Source organism: Pongo pygmaeus, chromosome 12, assembly GCF_028885625.2.
Source record: "Pongo pygmaeus isolate AG05252 chromosome 12, NHGRI_mPonPyg2-v2.0_pri, whole genome shotgun sequence".
Classification (NCBI taxonomy): domain Eukaryota; kingdom Metazoa; phylum Chordata; class Mammalia; order Primates; family Hominidae; genus Pongo; species Pongo pygmaeus.
This window is the reverse complement of record NC_072385.2, coordinates 44463128-44484152: the sequence shown is the minus strand read 5'-3', so window position 1 is coordinate 44484152 and position 21025 is coordinate 44463128.

The window sequence follows — 21025 nt, the reverse complement described above, 5'->3', positions numbered from 1 at the left end:
AGGGAACTCAGTAAGACACTGTGAAGCAGGTGGGAGCTCAAAGGTAGCAAGGCTCGAAGCTATGATTCAGATGTCATTATCTGAACCTACAGACTGGTGAGATGCAAGACTGAGAATACATTGTTTTGTTATTTTTGTTTTACCTTTTGATGTTTGTTTAAATACAGAGAGTAATCATTTAGGCCAGGGGCGATAATAAAATAACCCTAGCAGATGCTCATACCTTAGATCAACTCAAGACACCCTACAGCCGTGTGCTCTAAGTTCAGGCTCGGTGTGTGGGGCAGGCATTCCCCAAAGATAAGAGGTCCCACCTGGGAATCTTGGCTTTACCCCCTGAGAGTCCAGGAAGCCTGGGGTGCTCCCAAGGATGAGATCGTGAAGGGGAGGCAGAGTTCAAAGCCCACCCTCAGGGTGTCAGAACAAGGACCTCCTCCCTTAGAGCCTCTGTGTGGCATCAAAAGAAAGGGATTTCAAGAGACCCTAAGAAGTTGGACACCTTGCCATCAGTCAGTCCACCAAGAGCTCTGGTTGGCAGCAGCTCTTTAGGTCTGAGCACCTGTTCCTGGGATTTAGGCACAACTAGAATTTCCTTGTATTGTTTTCTTTTCTGCATCCTTTGATTTTCCCCTACTAAATATAAATTCTTTTAGACTATGGCTTCTAGATTTTACCCTTTAACGTAATTCCCTAAATAAAATATCCTGATCTCTCTCCCTTCTCATGTCCTCCACAAGCCAACCCATCTCCATTAGCAGGCCCACCACCCAAGATAATTAGACTGGCCCCAGAAGAAAATGAAGACCCTACAAAATCTGCCTCTCCCCCAGGGGGTCACCGGTGCCTCCAAATCCGGTCCAGCAGGCTTGGCCTCCTCTTTTCCCTCAGCCCCATTCCTTCCTGGTCAGCCCATTATCCACTTTCCTGGGTCTTATAAATCTAGAGCTAATCTGCTAAACTCCTCTGGGTCTGAATGTTAATGGCTGCTGCGAGTAAACGGGTTACCTTTCCCTGGAGCCTTCTCAAGCCACTATGGCAGGAGATTTCCACTCAAATCCTTCATATTAGTAGGTTCCTGAGACACCCACATTTCAGTTCTTTGGAAAGTACTAGGGTCAAACTACTGGAAGACCTAGGACTCCGGTCACACACCCCACCTACTCCACACTTCCTGCACTGTCCTGGGCCGTCTCTCCCTCCTGAGGGTCTCCACAAATGGCTCAATTCCATACGGTCTTGTTGATCTTACATCAACCAGTGTAGAAACTTCTGTCTCTCTCTCCCCATTCCTAACTCTTTCTTTCACATTTTCTTATTCATACTCACCTTCCTTTAAAATAATTCCATGGATCTTTTTTCAAAGTTAAAGTTAAAGAGACTTTTAAGAATCTTAGTTTGAGTCTGTGACAAAATAGGGGAAATATCGTCCCTGAGGATGATTCTTGAGACAGTTATAAATGACTATAATAAAATTAGAAATTTAGAATAAGAAGGGATTCCCAACTGCTATTCTTCTAGCCAGGAGTCGAAACAGGCCCTTCACAAAGGGAGTGACAGGGAGGATGGCAGGGAGGGGCAGTGAGGAAAGTGGGGAGTTGAATAAGCCTTGCCAGATTGGGAAATGAGACCCACAGGGAAACATGACTCCAATCCCTCCTCAGCCATAAAGCCTTGTTCACACACCCTCCCCAGCAGCACTTCCCACACACATGTGTAAACAACAGAAAGGGCTCCAGGGAGCCAGGCTCTGAGCGGGAGTGGGAGAGAGAGAACAGTCTGAACTCTCCTGGCTTGGGATTTAGGGAAAGTGTCCCTCAGTTTCCTCATCTGTAAACCTTAATAACTGAAGCTAACAGCTACTTAGCCATCGCCATGGCAGACACTTCCAATTTCTTTATGTGCATTCACTTACTCACTCCTCACGGCAACCTGATGAGGCAGGTCCTATTATTGATCCCATTATACAGATAAAGAAACTAAGGCTTGGAGAGATAAAGTCACCAGCCAGAGCTTATATGGTGCACCTTCAGTTCATCCACAAGACTGGCTATTTTTCTACCTGCTTCTCTGAAGCCTTTTATGGCAGGACTTGTATCTTATTCCCTTGAAATACAGAATCTTCCTGGACCTTCTCCTTCTATGTTCCATTTTTGTCATCAGTAGGCTAGGGACAGAAAGAGGGTAGACGAATTTTCTTTGGTACTAAATTGGTCTATGGGTCAAGAGGAAAGTTAGCCAGGGATATCAACCCATGCACGTGGACAACACCTCACCTGTTTTAAATTTTTCTTCCACACATTTTCTTTTGGCCTTCTCAGAAGCCTTCAAATATAAATGAAGCAAGTCTTCCTCATCTATAAAATGAGGGTAAAATTGCCTGTCTTGCAGCGTTGGTATGAAGACTAAACGATTATAGGAGAGCCCTTAGGACAATGTCAGGCACATAGTTTACTCTTACCAAACGTGAGGTTCCTTCCCAAGTCTAGGAGAGTGATGGCACTGACATGGAGACTGGACAATGCATAGTCTCACAACTGTAATTCCAGCACCCCGGGCTTCCTCCCTGGAAGCAAGCATGACAGCATCCTGTGCCTCTTCTCTAGGCTACCTTTCTCCCTGCCTGTTTCTTCTCCTCTCTCCCCACCTCAAATGTCCCAAATCTACAAGTTCTAAAATAAATTTACAACACGGTACTGTGCTTTAGGACAAGAATGGGAAAGAAGACCCCAGATATGGAATGGATAAGGGATGTTTTGGGGAGTAGGATGCAGACATCGTCAGGGAGGGAAGGGCTCAGGTCACTGAGGGGAGGAAAGGTACATGGCACTGAAAGACACCCAGATGAGTGCATATGCAGCACATGCACACACATGCACATGCATACACACATATATGTACACATTATCCAGTGCCTTGGTAGACCACACCTCTGGCAGCAGTGGGTAGTCTTCACAAATGAGCCCCTGCTCACTCTAGAAAGCTATTCAGGCAAACTGTTCCTCTAGGAAACATTGATTTTTAGGGACTCTTCTGAGAAAGAGCAATTGGGGTTAATATATGCCTATAATCATATAAAATATAACTATGATAAAGGCTCTGTTTAAAATGTGGCCAACTGTGCCTGAGGACCAGTCCCCTTGGCTGGCCTTTTAGTCCCCATGGCTACCCCTGAGATATCTCCACAGTTCCTTAGGGCACCACAGTGTACACTTTGAAAACCACAACCTCAAACCAGAGAAGGAAGAAATGCAAGGTTCTGAAGTTGGGGACAGGGGACCATGGTTGACTCTCTGATCACACTATGCAGGCAGTTGCCTATGCAGCTCTGGGGGGCAGATTGCCTGGTCCTCTACTTGATGGCATTCCTGAACCAGAGCTGGATGGTCGCCTCCACATCTCTTGCTTTGTGAAATCCTTATAGAGCCCTGCTTTGTTTAGGCTTCCACTGTTTGGATTTTCTGTTATATGTAGGTCTGCTCAGGCCCCAGCTGATCCATCATGCTATTATTCCTCTCCTGGCCTCCTGCATCCTGGGCTGACCTCCTGCATCCCAGGCTGACCTCCCACACTAATGCTCTCTCCTTCCCCCGGCCCCATTCGTGACTTGACAGCACTTATTCTCTTCCTCTGTACAAATCATTCAAGATGCCCTCCCTGTCTGATTCACTGCAGTATTCCCAGGGCTCAGATCCATGCTTGGCACACAGTAGGCACTCAATGAATGTTTCTTAAGTAGACAAACGAATTATCTCACCAACCTGGCATTGCTCTCATTATCTGACAGCTGTTCAGCCTACTCTCAAACCCTGACCCCTTGTCCTTCTCCTATCTCATATTTCTTATTGTCTATGAAAGATCTCTATTTGGTTGGCCTTCCAACCCCTGCAACAAAATTTGTCTGAAGCAAAGCTTGTTATCTTTCCTTCCAAGCCAGACCCCATTCCCAACTTCCCAGTTATTGCTAGCAGCACAATTAGCCTTAGGACCACGTGGTCATTGCTCTTCATTTTTCTCTTTGCTTGGCGTTCACTCCCTCTTTGACTCCTGTCTGTTCTTTCTCAGCAAGGTCTCCCAGTCTCTGTACTCTCTTTTCTCACAGCAGTTCCTGATCCAGGCTTGGACTCTGCACTGGAAGCACCAGCGGGCAATCTTCCTTCCCACTTTGCACCAACACCAGTCAAGTGCAGGTCCTGCCAGTCCCCTGACAGAGAGGGCCTTGAAAGTGAATGTCACAGAGAGCACTCAGTGAGTGTGGGATGAGAGATGAGTAAAGGATGCCACATCTCTTTTTCCTTGAGGAGAAGGATCCTCTGTGTCTATCGTACCTTTGCAATTAATACAATAATTGTGAAGACAGACTGGAGGCTCTTCTCAATTCATCAAGTATATTGCATCCCCGAAACCAATCTAGAAATTTTACCCCTCTCCACTACCTTTACACCCTCACTCCTTCTCCCTTTCTCCTGATTCTGGGCCACAGCTGTTCACTGAGTGGCTTCCACACAACAGCTGGGGAAGCGCCCATGATAGGAATCACTGCTGAGCTCCACAGCCTGCCTGCAGGAGGCAGAGGGTCCTGGCCTCATCCACCTACTGGCTTCTCCTGATTCTGTGCTCCCTGGCTTCTCCTTCATCACTCTCTGGAAAACACTTCAAAGCTTCCTGCTCTCTCAATGCTGACCCTATGGTGCTATTTCCCAAATAAATAAATGACAAAGAAAGAAACAATAACTCTTCATATAGGCAGGGCAGGCCATTTTCTTCACCATCCACCTCCATTGCAAACTCTAATTACCTGATCCTACCTATAGGTGCTTCTCACATGAAGAATGGCAGAGAGGATTTTGCTCACCTTAGCATGCTTTCTGGGTATAACTCTATGTCCCGGATAAGCTTTTGGGCTCCCTGCACCCCACACTCCTCAGTCTATTTGCGCCAACTGATTTATGCAGGGCTGGGAAGCTTCCAGAAAACAAACAAAAAAACAATTTGGGATTTGGACATATACAGACATGTCTGATGACATTGGCAATGCCTTCATGAAAGCCAAATTGCAGTGAGGAACTTTAGGAGATAGATCCCGAGGGAAAGAAGCCACCATTATGAACCAATCTGGAAACAGGACCTGAGCAGTAAATGGAAATATTTCTGCATAGAATGAGGCCAACACTGCTTGAGCATCCTTGCAGAGAAAAGGTCGTGTATATGCAAAGTGAAAAGAGCTGGAACGTCTTGGAGCTCAGGCATCCCTGTAAAGGAGTCACAAAGGAAGAGAGAAGCCTTTCCCTTCCCATTCTGTAGATGTTCAGATAATAGCTGTCCAGAGAAAGTGGTGGTGGCCACACTTCAAGAGGCAGCCTGAGCAGAGTGATGATGGTGACACAGACAAGAAGCAACAGGCACAGCAAAGAGATTCATGAAAGCATCATGGCAACCCCGGAGTACCACCTGAGATGGCTAGGAGGAGCCACGGAAGGATGGCAGAGGGTGGTGGCCTCAAGTTCCTAGCCGCACCTCTCCAGTCCCAGGAGCCAAGCACACAGTCCCTTGTGACCTCATTGTACCCACAGGTAGTGAGGTGAAGAAGCATTTAGATTATATAAAGAATCCTCCACTCAAGGTACATCAAGTAAGTCCAAACAATTATGTAGGAAGAATAAAAAAGACAACAGGCTTGCAAAGCATTGAGCATATTTGCAAAAGCTGAGTATAGACAGTGCAGGTGCTGTTTGGTCAGGATTGAATGGGAGGCGGAGGAGAGGCCAGACTTTGGTGTCCACTCAGCCCGTCCTGAGCCAGCACTGTCCTTGGAGTGATGGAGGGTTCGAGTAAGTACAAAAACACTGGAAGCCTCAGAGACTGGCAAGTCCAATCCCTCTTTTACATGAATAATCACCTGGGCTTTCCACAAAAGAAAATGGTTAGAAGTAGCATTTGGGTGGCACATCACAGAAGGTCCCCACACACATTAGCCTGGACGATTCTCACAATGTCCCCATGAGATTGTGTTGTCCTCACTGCGAAAGCAAAGAAATAGGAGGTTTGATAATATTAAAGAAAGTGCCCAAGGTCTCTTGGCTCCACTGCACACCATGCTCTGTGAAAGACGGAAGGGGTGGGAGGCAGGGGCTAGTGGGTTATGCAGGGGCTAGTGGGTTATGCAGAGGATAGCTTGATGAGATATTGCAACCATTAGTTCAATACAAAGAATGCATGTGAGTGAATGAATGAAAGAATGGATGAAAACCTGTGAGATATTAATAAAGATCATCAAACACAGGCTGTGTAGGTTTTTAAGAACTGAATAATCTCATTAAATAGTGGGAAAATTTAAGATTCCAGAAAACTCAGAAAATATATGGGCCAGTGTTTGGTGTACATCAGTTCATTAAAATTATAGATGTGAAGACTCTACTCATAAACTACTGAATCAGAATTTCTGGGGCCTCCTTATATTCAACAAGCTGCCCAAGTGATTCTGCTGTGTGTGAAAGTTGGAGAACTAGTGATTTAGGTTATAGTTTAATTTGTAATAATCAAGACAAATAATTAAATGCCTTGTAATAAACACTCACATTCACTGATTGCCATCATGTCTCTTTCTGATAATAATAGTGAATCTACATGAGCACTTACTCTCTGCCATATGTGTATATTCTGATTGAATTTTCATAAGAACTTTGCAGGGTGAGTATTATTATCTTCACTCAGTAAAAACAGGGCCTAATGCTCAGAGGGATGGAGTGACTTGGTTAAACCGACATTGTTAGATTGTGGCAAAGCTGGCTCTGCAACAGGTCTGCCTGTCCCCAAGCCCGTGCTCCCTCCATCAGAGCCAGGACACCCCTCCTCCTCTGCATGAAGTTGGACCCAGGGCTGGGCTGGGAGGTTCAGAACAGTCTGTCATAATTTCAAAAGTGATGAGCATAATTCACAAATGTGAACACTTATCTATCATTGCAGCAACAAATAAGAACTTTTGAGAAGCTGGTGACCAAAGTTAAGAAGCATAGATAGCCTCCAAAAACTCTAGAAGAAACGGAGACCATGCCTGTGAAAGAATTATGAAACATTAGAGAGGGAGTTTGAGGGATAACAGAAGGTGGAGAAATGGAGGCTGGCTTGAGAAATGTAAGTAGCCTAGATCTGGAATCTGGGAAGGAAGGGAGTGAGGGAGTATAGTGGAAGGTGCTGCAGAAAGGAAGTTGGGTGAAAGGGGAAGGAAAGAAACTTCCAGATGAAAGGATTCAAGGATAAGCCTGATGTGATGGAGGTGGGTAGAATGAGAGCAAGAGCCAGGAGAGAGAGAGAGAGAGTGACAGAGAGAGAGAAAGAGAGAGAGAAGGAGAGAGACAGGCCTTGAGCGGATGATTCACCCATGCATGATTTGTAACATCATGCACTGGTCACTTAGAAAATGTTGGATCACTGAGTTACAAAGATCTTCCAAATGCACAGTAAAAAGCCCCACTGTACACCTGGAGGTAAATAAGAAAGCAAAGGCAAACGACCTTGAAACAGCATTGACCTCTCAGACACCCTGAAAGGATCTCAAGGAGTCCAGGAGTCTCAGGCTAACACCTTGAGAATTACTGCTGTGGTGTAATGAAGAGCGTTCTGAACTGGGAATCAGACAAACAGGATGCTGTATCGGACTCACCTTTTCATTAGCTTGGGCACGTCCCTGAATTTCTCTGAGCTCTGTCAGACAAGCTGGATGACTCATTATTTCTTAACAATTCCCCATGAATTCCCCCATCAGAGCATTTCTCTGCTCTGCCTAAGATAGACTCTTCTCTGCCCAGTTCTCCAACTGCCACCTGCCAACTGTACCCCTTCTTGAAGGCATAGCCAGTAACCACCGTGACATGTTCTCTATTTCCCCTCTTCAGATACATCTCTCCTTCTTAGGCCCTTTACTGCCTGTGTTTGGACCTCTCCTGGGGATCTTATCTCGCTCTGTCCGCAGAGTAAAAATGACCAGAATCCTTTTCTGGCACCCCAACACCTCTGGCACCCCCTCTTCCCCTTCCCAACTGGACTGTGAGTCCCTGAAGAGCAGAGACCACCAGGTCTTGTTCATGTTTGTGTCTCCTTCAGCCACTAGCCCAATGCCTGATACAGAGTAGGCACCCTGTAGAAGTGAAATTAATTGGTTAGCATGTTTCAGAAAGATCTATCTGTAAGGTTAAATGGATATTTATGGGAGAAGAGGCTGGGAAAAGGTGACTGGGAGGTGAAGGGAGAGGAATGGCGGTAAAGGGAAATAATGAGAAAACTGATGGAAGGGGCCTGAGGGGAGAGGTCAGAGTGTACACCTATGGGCTGAAGAGATGGGGTGTGATGGGGGCACAGTAAGAAGATAAGAAGGGCATTTTATGGTAGACTTAGAGGATGGGGAGGGGAGTGGGATGCTTGGGCAATGGCATTCCATTGGACTAAGACACTAAAGAATACTTGGGATGAAAATCAGGAGACACTGGGTGGAGGAGGAGTCCTGGCTGCTGGATGAGTCCTTGAGTGAGTGAGGGGCACGAACAGAGGTGCTAGGAAGCCGACCCCATTCACTCTGCACACGATGCCAGGGATGCCATTGGATCTCCTGTGTGGGGCTTCCTGAGAACCCCCCTTCCAGGCACCTGGAAACCCTTGTCAGCTCCCACACATCTGGTGAGGAGCAAGCCCGCATGAAGCACAAGTGGAAAAGAGCGAGACACTCAAAACCTCTGTCTTTTTCTCTTCAAATATTTGCAGAGGGAGTGTGGCAGGAGCTCAGTAATGCGGTGCTTATTGCTCACACTACATTAAAATTCAGATTGGCTTGTGCAATATCCCTGGCATAACCACTCTGTGCTGATATTTTTATAACTCTTAATATCAAACAAATTGCCTCTTCACTGAGACAGTTTAATGTGACGGGGGCCGTGCCTGCCAGCTTCCTCACGCCGGCCCCATAAAGATCACCGTTCTGTTACTGGGGACAGAGGAGCTATGAATTTACTGTCCAAAATATGACTAGATTATGCAGAGTAAATCTTGGACTGTATTAAAAGGATCATGGTGTTTTAATTTCTTTTCTCTCTGCATACACTCACCACCGCATCTTTTTTTACTAATAAAATAAGATGGGGGCCTCCAGGTTGAATCATCTATGAATCATCTTTTTTGGCCTAGGTTCCTGTTTTTGTCATATTCATGCCTCTTCTTCAGTCGTCAATAGATGCCTTTGGCTCCGCCTTACATTCAGTAGATGCCTCCTCTTTCCTTCATGATCTGGGAGAGAAAAAGATTTGAATGAATTTTTCTAGAAAATCTCCACCATACTTCAACTTCAGGGTCAACAGAATCTTCTCTCATTTGGGTAACTTTTACCCCAATGGCATCTGGGGAGTAGAGAGAACTGTAGTTGAACACTGCACTCTTCTTCACGAGCTCATTCTATCAAACACTCCTTTTATTACAAAGATATGATTTCCTACATAATTAGGAAAAATAGACTGTATTTATTGAATAATCAGTTCTCCCTTTCATTTATAAATCAAGGACCTAGAAAAATGCCAATCAGAGCAATCCTTTGAGATAGTACGTATTCCCTAATTGAGTTGTTATAAATCAACCCAAAGCAAAGAAACCTGACATTTTACTAGCCCAGGTCACTTTACTGTAGGTAATCAGTCCTTTCCAAATATTGAACATAGTTTGTGAACTCTGCCCTCCCACCATTACTGCCCTAGAGAGCCACTCAGAGACCCAGGACACTGAAGTTTAGAACAAATGAGTAAGGTGTCCTCCAAGAAATACATTGATTGGAGGAGTCATGTGAGTAGAAGTCTCAGTACAGCATATGCAAGTGCTAATAGCAGCACAAATGCAAAGAACAAATGATCAAAGTGTTTTGCATCATCTTCCAGCCCTCCTGAGACCACACACTCCAGACTGACAGACAGACATACAAATGGACACCAGTCACACATCCTTGCTTTCAAGGCAGGGAGGAAAGCTTCCACTTGAAAAGTGCCCCATCACTTGAAAGAGTTACCTGTGTGAGGTCACATAGTTTTGAGTGTTTTTCTCTCGTATCTTTATATGTCAGATCTTCTTTTTCTTCTCTACTTGTATTTTATGAAATAATACTTAGGATGACTCCACCATTTTCAAGTTTTACATTTTAATATAGTTTGAAATTGGTATCCTCACATAACACAGTTAACACCAATCAGAGGTAACTTCACCTAGTATTAAAACTTGGTGCACATTTGTTTTGTAAATGTTTTAGGAAGATTTGAACTGAATAATCTTTTTCTTTAAATACCATATCTTTTTTGTTTCCTATGGCTGAAGCCATATCCACTCCCTTTGCTTCCAGAACATTCCAGATTACCCTGGCTTGCAGCAGTGGTGGTCTTTGAAAATCTACAAAGTCCCAGAAAGGCTGATCTAGGCTAGGAACTCAGATCAGGCCCTGCAGAATTGTCAACTATTAAAATATGTCACATCTTATGCTTATGAAACTAGGAAAAAGCATAAATCACGCTTTTATAACTGACTGCTATGGTCTGAATGTGTCCCCCAGAGTTCAAATGTTGGTAACTTAATCTCCAATGCAACAGTGTTAAGAGGATGGATATTTAAGGGTTATTGGGCTCTGTCCTCATTAATGGATTAATGATGTTATCATGGGAGTTAGTTATTGATGGAGCAGGTTTCTGATAAAAGGGTGAGTCTGCCCTGCTTTCTCTCTTGCTCCCTCCTGCTCTTTTCCCCTTCCTCCTTCCGGGGTAGGATGATGCAGCAAGAAGGTCCTCACCAGATGCAGCCCCCAACCTTGGATTTCCCAGCCTCCAGAACAGTAAGAACAAAAAAATCTTTTCTTTATAAATTACTTAGGCTGTGGTATTGTGTTATAGCAACACAAAACAGAATAAGACACTGACTATGATAAAAATGGGATGTTCTGGGCCAGGTGCGATGGCTCACACCTGTAATCCCAGCACTTTGGGAGGCCAAGGCGGGCAGACCACGAAATAAGGAGATCAAGACCATCCTGGCTAACATGGTGAAACCCGGTCTCTACTAAAAATACAAAAAATGAGCCGGGTGTGGTGGCAGGCGCCTGTGGTCCCAGCTACTCGGAAGGCTGAGGCAGGAGAATGGCGTGAACCCAGGAGGCGGAGCTTGCAGTGGGAGGAGATGGCACCACTGCACTCCAGCCTGGGCAACAGTGCAAGACTCCGCCTAAAAAAAAAAATAAAAAATAAAAAAAAATCTGAATAATGCAAAAGTTAGGAAATCTTGATAATAGCAAAAATTTAGAAACAATCAAAATGAACAAAAATATGTGCCTTGTTAAAAAAAAAATCATCCATAGAGCATACAAACCTATAATAAAACACTGTAACAACTTAAAATTTTGTTTTAGAAGAAATATTTAATATGATATAAAAAGGGGCCGGGCGAGGTGGCTCACGCCTGTAATCCCAGCACTTTGGGAGGCCGAGGCGGGCGGATCACGAGGTCAGGAGATTGAGACCGTCCTGGCTAACACGGTAAAACCCCATCTCTACTAAAAATACAAAAAATTAGCCGGGCGAGGTGGCGGGCACCTGTAGTCCCAGCTACGCGGGAGGCTGAGGCAGGAGAACAGCGTGAACCCCGGGGGGCGGAGCCTGCGGTGAGCCGAGATCGCGCCACTGCACTCCAGCCTGGGTGAAAGAGCGAGACTCCTTCTCAAAAAAAAAAAAAAAAGGTATTTACAATTTAACATTGAATGAAATAAAGCAGGTCAAAACAATGTTTACAATATGACCTTGTGTTTTAATACATATATATTTTGAGATTTAGGATAAATTCCAAATTGTTTATAGTAGAATAACAGGTGATTATTTTTTTCTTCTATGTTGCTTATCTCTGTTGTCTTAATGTTTGATGGAACAAATAAGTGTATTGCTTTCAAAATAAGAGAGAAAAAAAGTAGTCTGGAAAATTGTTTTCATTGCACATCTGTGGGAGTTGAAAATTGAGCCTAGAGCTTATAAGACATTCTTGTATTCATGCATCTCAACAAATAATACTTATGGCCTAAGGTAAGTTAGCCCTGTGGCACTGCAGAAAAACCAAAGACCCACTACCTGCCCCTGACAACTTATAGTTCTGCCACCCAGACAAGAGAAAACTTCAATCGCTGCCTTTGAGGTGAGAATTGAGGGCTCACCTCTGCCAAGTGCCTCTGAGACTTCCACAGCTCCTTGGACTGAAGTTGGAGCCAGCACTGCCTCCTGTGCCCTGAGGGTCCCAGGGGATCAGGGTGTGGCTGAAGTAGTCTGGGCCTGCAGCTACTTCCTCAAGTCCACTCTCTCACCCGGACAGCCTGTCCCACTGCCCTTGGACACCCACCTCGTCACACTCTTCTGTTTCTCCCCTTCCCATCCTCTCTGTCTGGTTTCTTCCAGGCCACCTCCAAAGAGATCTGCTGCTCCACCCTCAATCTGTTGCTTGTGCCTTACTAGAGGTTTCTGCCCTTTTCAGCGCCACATCCCAGGGAAGGAAGAAACATGCTCCAGGGCTGGAAGTTCCTCTTTGAGGGGAGGAAGTTCCCTGGAGTCTGCAGCAGATGGGGGAGGCCCCAGTGGGGCGCACGTGGATGCATTTCTGGGAGGAAACCAAGTACCATCCTCTCTCGCTCGCTCCCATCCAGTGTTTTCTTCCCCCAGTGAGTCTCTTAATTTTGCTCATTTATCTTAAAGAGCTCCGTAAGCGCCGTGGGCTCTGGTGGGGGGTGGGGGGGGGCGCACGGGGCCTGCGACACCCGACCCCCACGCCTGCCTCCCAGAGGAGCCATCCAGCGCGGACCAAATCTCATTTTCCTACAAATAGTTTGTCAGAAGCAGCAGGGCAAGTAATAAATCACGGAGAGCAAGAGCGGAGAGAGAAGGGGGGGAGACTGGCGAGGGGAGGGCGGGGCCGAGGGGGCGGAGGGAGGGTTGGCGGCGCAGATGGAGGAGCGCGCGGGAGGGTGCGAGCGGCGGGGTGGGGCGCAGGCTAGGGAGAGACAAACGGAAAAGGAGGGAAGGAGATCAAAGAGACAAAGAGAGGAAAACACAAGGGAGGATGAGAAAGGGAGAAGGAGCCAGGGGAGTCCAGGGAAAGGAAGCAAAGGGAGAGGGAGAGACTGAAGAGAGGAACGGAAAAGACTGGAAAAGATAGCAAGGGGTGAATCAGGAAGCAGAGAAGGGGAAACAAAAGGAGAGGAGAAAATGAATCCAAAAAGGATGCGAAAAAGGAGGAAGGAGAGAGGTCTGGTGGAGAGGCAGACCCGGAAAAGGAACGTGGGCGAGGGGGTGCTCCATGTGTCCTGAGCCCCCTCTATGCCCTGAGCCACAGGGGTGCCTGTAGTCTGACTCCTTGACCTCGTCCTCCCTCATCCTTATCCCTGCTGCCTGCTCTCGGTAGACTGATGCAGGATGCAGGCAAGGATGGGCTCATCTTTGTCCACTGTTAGCCAGCCTAGAGAGACAGTCATTGCAGTGTGTGTGTGTATGTGTGTGTGTGTGTGTGTGTGTGTGTGTGTGTGTGTGTGATGGAGACAGGGAGGGAAACCTGCATACCAACTATTATGATGAAGACATGCGTCCTTAAGCAGGCTACTTCACTCTTCTGAGCCTCAGTTTTCTGATCTAGAAAATGGGAACAATAATCTCTCTTTGCAGGCTTGGGAGAATTGAAAGAGATGACCCACAGGAAAAGCATCTACCACACGATGCAGGCTGTCAATTAGGAAACGCAGCCTCCCTTGAGTTTCTGTGTGGGTGAATCTGGCTCCTGGGGCCCCGGGTGGGGGTGCCAGGCTTCAGAATCTGCACACTGCTTCACCACCCCCGCAGCCTGTGATCCCAAGCCAGGCCCTCTGATCCGGCAGCTGTCAACACAAGCACACTCCAGTGCTTTCTGCTTTGCTGTTGGCCTCCCTCGGGAAGCTTTGAACACTAGTGAGATCATCATTGTCAAACTCTCTGAGCTCTGGTGCAAGGGCAGTCAGATAAGGAGGAATATGACGTGCCAACCCTCCTCTTTGGTCCCCAGCCCTCAGCCTCACCCTGCTGACCTCTGGCTCCCGCTTAACTCAGGAACTGTAGGCTCAGAACAAAGTTTGAGGTTCTGCTTCTCTGATTCACCCCTTTCTCCTTCCTGATTACTGGCATGGTGCCAGGCACTGCAGGACAGAAATCAGGTAACTTTACAGATGGGAGGAATGAAGTGGTGCTTTTAGGGGCCTATGTTGTGCTGGGCACCAAAGTAAACTGCATGAGGACAGGGACCTTGTCTGCATGGCCCACAGAACTATCCTGGCACAGTGCTGGCACATGTTGAGCTCATGAAATGAATGAGTCAGTTGATATTGTGAATATGCATTCACTTATTCACACCTTATGACTAAAAAAAGCTGTTATTCCATTTTATGGAAAGGGCAACTGAGACGCAAAATCACAGGCAGGAAGTGATCAAACCAGCGGTTGAATCCAGAGCAATCTGTCTCCAAAGCGTGTGTTCCTTCCGCTGCAGCCCGTGGCCTCCAGACATCCTGCCCGTCAACGCCTGAGGCACCAGGGTGTTAGGAGTGGCAGAGACCCAAACCCATGATTCCTTCTGGACCTTCTCCTTCCCCCTAGATTCTGGAGAGGGCACCCCACAGAGCACTCCATTTGAGGTGGCCCATTCATTTCTGGGCTCCTTGCCATTGGCATTGTCCTCTAGCTCTGGACTTCAGGCTATGCCGCTCTCAGCCCCTCAGCCCCAGCCCCAGCCCCCTGCCCTGCTTGGGACTTTGAAGATGAGGTCACGTGCCTCAGAACTCCTCTCACCTCAGCTCTTAGGACCCCAGCCATACCTGCTCTGCCCCCTTTCCCCTCTAACCCTCCAGCAACGGGGGCTTCCTCTGGGGATCTCATGTCCAACCCCGAAAAGCAGCAGAGCCCAGGGAAAAGAGAACCAGGTTCCGCTCTCCTGCCATGTACCAGCTAGATGACTCTGGGCAATTCTTTTCACCTCTCCAGGACTCAGGTTTCTCAACTGGAAAATGGGGATTTAAAAAAAAAAATCCACGCCTAACTCCCAAGGCTGTCATGAGAATGGATTAAGGCAAAAGCTGTGAAAGTGCTTTACAAATGAGAAAGCCTCCAGCTCTCCTTCCCAAGGGTCTTGCATTTCCCGCACAATGTACCCCGAGCACTGTACATGCCTGTCCACCTTTGCTTCATGAAAAACCATGATATGTCGCCATTCAAAATCCAAATAAAGCCTCACGAGTGAATTTACTTATGGGAGACAGAATAAAGCAATGGCTAAGAGCTCTAACAAGAGTAAAAAATCAAGTCTCCAATTTTTAGCTCTTCCACTTACTAACAGTGTCAACTTTGAACAATCATTTTACCTCTCTAAGCCTCAGTTTTCCCATCTATAAAGTGGGATAATAATAATACCTGTCTTATCAGGTAGATAATGTATATGTAACACTCCTGTCTTATCAGGTAGATAATGTATATGTAGCACTAGGGACATATTAAATACCCAATAAATGGCTACTGTTGTTATCTCTTATTTTAGTCTCAACTCTTGAAAAATGAATCAGTTGTCAGACTTCATAGCTTGTCACCTCTCTCTCGATGGTCCCAGTGTCAGTTCCTTGGCGCATGTCCTTGTTTTGTCCTCCTTCAGTGATGACCACACCCTCCTTTTCCTGCCCCCAAGTCACCCACCGCACTGTGTTCTGACCTTATCACCACCATGGGTTCCCAGGGAGCCAGACCACATGAGGATGAGGGAATGCAGACGAGGGGAGGGGACCTGCCCAAAGTCACAGGGGTGCTACATGGGCAGAGCCGCTTCTAGGCTCATGAGGCCAATCATTTGGATTGTCCCCACCCAAAGCCCCGACAGGGCATCGAATTCCTTAAAGCCCAAGACAGGCTGCCTTTGTGAATGCCCTTTCTTAAAGCCCTTTGCAAGGGTGCCTTCATGGCCTGGCCTCCCTCTGCCCATGCTCTGTCCCAGCCTATCTTTCCAGCCCCTTCCGATTACTGTCACTCTCTACTTCCTTGACTGTCTTGCCCTGCCAGGAAGCTTTCTCCCATATGATTCCTTCAGAGCTTGTTCTTGCATGTGCCAGGCCTCAGACTGGCTACTGTGGGAACAGGAGAATCTGAGGCACAGTTTTTGCCCTCAGAGAACCCCAGTCTAGTGGGTGCCACATGCCCAGTTAAACTCCCATCCTAACCTTGCAGCTCAAGCTGTCCTGTCAGTCCCTGAAGCCCACCTTCCTCCATGAAGCTCTCCCAGATTGGCTGACTAATTCAAGGCTGCTTCCCAAATCCTCCCAAAGGGCACCATTCCTCTTTGGAAGCTATACACATGAGGTATTTTTATCTCCTTTTAAAAACTGCACCTCTCTCTCTCTCTCTCTGTTGAGATAATATATATGGCTGACATCTTAAAGTCCATTTTCAAAATGTATACTATCTTTTCTGTGTTTCCTGAATATAAAAGTCCATGCCAGCCATATTGTATTGCATTTGAAACCTCTAGAGGTAGGAATCTCAGTTCTGTGTAAGTCTCAGGGTATCAAGGCCCAGATGCCATAGCAGGAGGGGGCAGCCAGGGCTGCCTTCAGGAGGAGAGGAAAGGCACCCACAGAGCAGCCAGAGCCACGCAGATGTCATTGGAGGAGAGATGAAGTGCTGTGGACGTTAGGGAAGGAAAAATCCATTTCTGGATGTGGAGAATCCAGGGAGGCACCCATCCTTGAGGACCAGCTCAAATGCTGTGCCTGGCAGGACAGCTTCTCTGATCCCCCAACTGCACTTGAGCTTCTGAGGAAACACCCCAGTTTTCCCGGACTCACTTTGTGACACTTAGTGGATTCTCTATGGGAGTTTGGGACAGTTAAATTTGTACACAACTTTGCTTTCTCTCTTTATGACTCAATTTGGCGAATTCCTCCTCAAAAGAGGCCAGATACGATCAACTTTTGTATCCCCTCCCTCCACAACATCCCCCTAATGTCATGCCTCATACTAAGTGGGTGCTCAATAAATGCTTGAGGAGGGGAAGAAAGAAGGGAGGGAAAGAGAGAAAGGAAGAAAGAAAAGAGGAGGTAGAGAAGAATAGAGGAGAGGAAGAGAGGAAGAAGAGCTGGAAGGAAGATGGGAGGGAGAATGGAAGGAAGAAGTGAATGGGAGGAGCATTGAGGAAATGCCCACAGGTGGAAGCAATCCCCTATAAATGCAGGGGCTCTTCTCCGTGCTCTTTCAGTGCCAACAAGGGGCCCTGGGAACAGATTTAATTTTCTATTATCACCCTGGGGATAGAGCCCCTGTCTCCTAAGCATGCTGTGTGGAAACCAACACTTTATGGATAGCACTGAATATGTGTTTCCAATGAGAAGTAACAGCTGCAAACTCATTAGGATGATTAAGATGGCTCCGATCACCAACCTTGAGCAGGATCCAGTAAAATTAAAAAAATCCGTCAGCACCACTACCCCCTTTCAGAGCAGGAGGTTGCCAGGCAGAGAGGAAGTGCCAGCAGCCAGGGTCCTCTGGCCCAGGTGCAACTGCAGCTTCCAGGTGAGAACACAACCGCCAGATGGCAGACACATGGTGATGGCTGGGAGGTCCAGGGGCTTTGCGCCTTGCATATGGGGCAGGAAAAATGCAGTCTACTGAAATGTGAACCAAATGGAAATGTATTCTCACATTTCGATTCCTTTTTCTGAGACATAGTGGACCTCAGATTCTCATGCTGGTTTCTTTGTAGCAGGGTAAGGATTTGTCCCACATGCGGGGCTGAGCCAGGCCCAGGAAGAGCAGCGGGCTAGGGCAGAGCTGCTTTGAGCTGATGGCATGGCTTTGGGCTGTTTGTTTGCCTGACCTTGTCCTAATCTGTAAAACCTATTTTTCCCACTCAAGGTGGTACCATGTCACAGTTTGTCTATACAGACTTTCTAAATGGGATTTGGAAAGTTGTTTTTTTTTTTCCTAGAAAAAATCTTAGACTGCAGCTCTCATTATTTCTATTCAACACAAATCCTTCTCCCTCTCCACATACATCTGATCTTTCCTTAAGTGTCACTAACCACATGAGAGTCTCCTCTGCTCTGAAACTCACTCTGCCCTCTGTGTCAATGACCTGGTTACTCTTCATCACAGGCTTCCAAAAAATCTCCAGCCATTCACTCAATCAGAGGATCCTTTATCAAGAACATGCTATACGCAAGGCTATGGGAGAAACAAAGATGGGTCACACAGTTTCTTTCTTTAAGAAGCTTCTTTCCAGGAGAAATAATTTAAACAAACAAGTAAATTATTATAGTATAGTGTCCTGTATTTCATAAACATAACGCCCTATGATGAATGTCAAAGTTGATCAAAATTTTAGAGGTCATCTAGCCTTTAAAATATCCACTTCCTCAAGGTGGCTTTACAAATCCCATCACAGCACCATCTTTGCACCTAGCATTTGGAAGGCCTAAGTTCTGTGGTTATGGAAAGAGATCAGAGTTTCTTGATGGAATTATTTAAGAGAAATGCCTGTTCTTCTGGGTGTTTCCATGTCTCTCCCAATCCTGCTGGCCATTTGAATCCAGGGTTTAGCCTCTCCAGGCCTCAGTTTTCTCCTCTGTTAACTGAGAGGGTTGGACTACGTGGCTTCTGAGACCCTTCCAGAGCTAACATTTTATGATCTGTGATTAAGACTGAGACGGCACTGTTCAGCCCGCTGTCCACAGGGTGACCCACTAACTTTCATAAAAACAATCATCATTAACCTATGTTAATTGGTCAATAAAACCATCACAATTTTATAGCGTGAAATCTGAGACCTGCTGAGATCAACGCTACTGGTGAGCCAACTGGAAGTTCAGCCTCAGAAACGAAATTGCTGACTAGTAACCCCAGTGTCATATTAGTCAAAGTGGCATAGACTCAAACTTATTCTGGTTGAAATAAAAACAACTGATGGAGAAACTGAGTGGCACATAAAACAGTCTTGAGGTTGGAAGAGCACAGGTCAATCAGACTGTGGGGGCTTCTTGGGGTAAGGACTGGTATAAATGAAATCGAGAACTATGTTCTTCTCCCCTTAAAACACCTCCATCATAACCACACTGGTACCCAGGTAACCTGTGGTCAGTGAATCAGGGCTGGAGCCTCCCATCCTTTCTCAAGTTTAATCTGCTTATTATTTGTCTCATCTCAGATTTGGGGATCATCTCTTGTTCCTGATTATCCACTTTCCCCTTGGATTTGATAGAATTCTGCTGATCTTTTAGGCTCACCCTCAATATCTTTCTATTTTTCTGCCACCCTATTCGTAATTAGAGTTATCAAGTGTACCACCTATTATGTGCCAGATGATTGTTGTGCTTTATCTCAGTAAATCCTTCCAACAATTCTAGGAGATTGGAATTTTTCTCTCCAAAATTTTATACTAAAGGAAACTGAGGCTCAGAGAGTTTAGATAACTTGCCAAGGTCATACACCGGTAATTAGGGGAGCCAAGATTGAAACCCAGGTCTGCTTGCATCCAAAACTCTTTTTCTAACATCTAGACCCCTACCCCATTCAGCCCCTGGGCCAGGTCTACCTAGCACCCCTCAAGGAAGAATTAGATAGTCACACTATGAATTATCAGTAACTTCACCTTGTCCAAGAGGAGCAACAAAATGTTGACAAGAGCAAAGTGGGGGTTGAAAGCTGACCTGACCTTGTCCTAATCCGTAAAACCTACAGATTAGGTGCTCAATAAATGTTTGAGGAGGGGAAGAAAGAAGGAATGGAAAGAGAGAAAAGAAGAAAGTAAAGAGGAGGTAGAGAAGAATAGAGGAGAGGAAGAGAGGAAGAAGGGCCAGAAGGAAGATGGGAGGGAGAGTGCAAGGAAGAAGTGAAGGGAGAAGCATTAAGGACATGCCAGCAGGTGATTTGCATTTAAGCGGAAAGACGGAGACCATAGGCAAAAACTAAGAGGAGACAAACAATGAGTTTGGGAGTCAGGGAGGTAAAAGGAGCCAGACACAATGCAGGTGAGAGCAGAAAGCCTGATAAACCAATGCAGGACATGTGAGCCTGCAGTAAGAAGTGGCTTTTAGCACAAGGCACATCCTGCCAGGGAGAAAGAATTCCATTACAGATGCTGCATGTGGCTGGACAGGGAGAATCCTTGAAGGTCAGCCACCCAGCTTCCATCATTCTGTATCTCCTCTGCCAAGAAGGCTTCCAGGCCAGTACAGAAAGCCAAAGTCACTCTAGTTAGAGCTGTAGACTCTGTATAGTAACTACCAGGTTAAAAAATACCAAAGTATACATGTAAACTTACAATCTATACACCTACCAGCTTCTCACTTATGAAGACTGCAAAACAATTGCCATAATGTTCCAAAAGTTAGCCCTCAAATGTGAGTTGAAGTCAGCCACGGTGGAGTGCACCTGTAGTCCTAGTTACTTCGGAAGCTAAGGTGGGAGGATTGTTTGAGTTCAGGAGTTTGAAACTAGCCTAGGCAACATTGTGAGGCCACCATCTAAAAAAAAAAAAAAAATAGATGAGTAAATAACTTGTCAACATATTATAAGGAGGCTCTGCTTTGAGAAAACGTGTTATACAAATGTATAAATGCATCAAACTTTGTTCTGGAGGAAAGGATTCTTCAGGTTACCTGTAGATTTGAGTTGCCCAAATTCAACTTAGACATGAGTTTTCTAGAATGCATCTATTGTGTAAAGTGATGATGATTTGCAGGTATATAACCCTAGAAATCATTGCAGGCAGCCACACTGTGATCACCTGCCTATGCTACTGGAAGTTTCTGTTCAACCTGGTATAGCAGTCAGTAGTCATTCTTGCTGTTGTGATATCATTAACCAGAAACACTCCAGAGACATATGTTTGCAAGTTAAACGAGGACATGGCTGGTTATTATGTACATATTTAATTAACACTCCTATTTGTGTAAGATATAATATGGTGTTATATGCCTATT